General features: G+C 39.5%; 1 pseudogene; it reads left to right on the top strand.

The window, feature by feature from the left end:
• The first annotated feature begins 509 nt into the window (after positions 1 to 509).
• Positions 510 to 2,276, top strand: LOC101340407 (BRCA1-A complex subunit Abraxas 1 pseudogene; annotated as a pseudogene).
• The last annotated feature ends 64 nt before the right edge of the window (positions 2,277 to 2,340 follow it).

Consider the following 2,340-nt stretch of genomic DNA (forward strand, 5'->3'; position numbering starts at 1 on the left):
GAATTAGATTTCTCCTTGTTAAAGCCATCCACTTGTGATATTTCTGTTGTAGCAGCACTAGATGACTAAGACAGAATTTGGTACCAAGAGAGTGGGGTGCTGCTCTAACAGATACCTAAAATGTGGAAGCAGTTTTAAAACTGTGAATGGATAGACGAGCGGCAGTGACAGAGGACCAGCAGCAGCAGAGGATCTACAGCAGCAGAGAAGCAGCAGCAGCAGAGAACCAACAGCAGCAGAACCAGGAGACCAGTGCGAGACAGCACTGGAGCCGACCCACAGAGCGAGAGAGCTGAATGCTTGTGAGCAGGAGGCTTCCTGGCGGAGTGGGGTGCCTCCGGGCACTTATTGGTGGAGCTAGGCTTACCGACCCACGGAGTGAGAGAGCTGAGTGTCTGTGTGCACGAGGCTTTCTGGCGGAGTGGGGTGCTTCCGGGCACTTATACCAGTGGAGCTACTGAGCTTTGGAACACTTGCCGCAGCAGGGCAGATGCGGGCGTGAGGCCTGAGGGCTGAGAGGCCATAGGAAGCAGAAGCTGAAGAGACAAGGGACACAAAAAGCCGACCTGCTTCAGCCTCAAAAGGAAGGTTTTCTCCTTGGAGAAGTGAAAGCTGAAGCCAAGAATAGCATTACTGACTCCCAAATGGATGATGTTGAAGTTGTTTATATGATTGAAATTCAGAAATATATTCCATGCTATCAGTTTTTTGGCTTTTACAATTCTTTAGGTGAAGTAAATGAGCAAGCACTGAAGAAAATATTATCATGTGAAAAAGAACGTGGTAGGTTGGTACAAATTCCGACGTCATTCAGATCAGATTATGACGTTCAGAGAGAGACTGCTTCACAAAAACTTAAGGAAGTATCTTTCAAACCAGGAACTTCTTTTTCTGCTACTAACACCAAGTATAACAACAGAAAGCTGCTCTACTCATCGATTGGAGCATGCCTTACATAAATCTCAAGAAGGACTTTTTCATAGGGTACCTTTAGTGGTCGCCAATCTGGGCATGTCTGAACAACCGGGTTATAAAACTGTGTCAGGTTCCTGTATGTCCACTGGTTTTAACCGAGCAGTAAAAACACATAGCTCTGAATTTTTTAAAGCAGATGGATCTTTAAAGGAGGTACATAAGATAAATGAAATGTATGCTTCATTACAAGAGGAATTAAGGAGTATATGCAAAAAAGTGGAACACAGTGAGAGAGCAGTAGAGAAACTACTGGAAGATGTAAACAGATTAAAACAAGAAATTAAAAAAAGAAAACAAGCACAGATCCAAGTAGCAGGAGAGAAGAATGTCCCAGAGGAACCTCAGGAGAACACTTCTCTTTGTTGAGCTTTACAGACCTTATTTCCAGATTCTGAATTTCTTCATTCATGTGTTATCTCTTTGAAAAATAGGCACATTTCTAAAAGTTGCTGTAATGCCAACCACCATCTTGATGTGGTAGACAAAGTGACCTTAATGGTAGAATACACTGACGTTCCTGAATCTAGTCAAGCTTGTACCCAGCAAATAATTAACCGTAAAGCATTAGACATGGGTGATGGATGACAATTCAAGAAATCACAGCTGCTGGAGATACAAAACAAACAATCTAAAACTGATAGTAGTAACCAAGAAAAAGCATCCACAGTGAGCAGTCCAGAAACTGATGAAGACATCGAGAAAATGAAGGGTTCTGGTGATTATCCACAGTCGCCTACATTTTAATCCTTTTAGGCAGAAAAGGAGATTTTTGATTGGCTGAAGGGTAAAGCCAAACATTTCTATTGTTTTTATTATGTTGTGCTATTTGCAGTAATACATAACTTCTAATTCATGTATTTTATAAAGTACTTTTTAAAACATCAGAAGCTTTTAAAATCAAACCTTTTTTGCTGCTAAATGTTTAAATAGATGCATTCTTCTAAGTTTGTACAGCATTCTTTAGAATTGGAAAAGAGAGACTAACATTTTCACAATGTGGAAAGAAGTTAATATGAAAATTTATTTTTACCTAAGTCATTGAAGTTCCTATTCCTTCAGTGATGATAAATAGTACATTACGGCTAGGGTTGGCAGATGAAACACTGGATACCATGCAGTATTTGGGACATATACTAAAAAATTCATTGTTTCAGCTTTTTATTTTTGTATATTTAGGAAATAACTGATAAAGCTATGTATAAATGAAAAAAAAAATTCACCATGATCAAGTGGGATTTATACCAGGTATGCAGGGATGGTTCAAAGTTAGAAAAACAATCAATGTAATCCATCACATAAATAAAACAAAAGACAAGAACCACATGATCTTATCAATCGATGCAGAAAAGGCATTTGACAAAGTCC

Source organism: Trichechus manatus, unplaced genomic scaffold (genome assembly GCF_000243295.1).
Source record: "Trichechus manatus latirostris isolate Lorelei unplaced genomic scaffold, TriManLat1.0 scaffold00002, whole genome shotgun sequence".
Classification (NCBI taxonomy): Eukaryota; Metazoa; Chordata; class Mammalia; order Sirenia; family Trichechidae; genus Trichechus; species Trichechus manatus.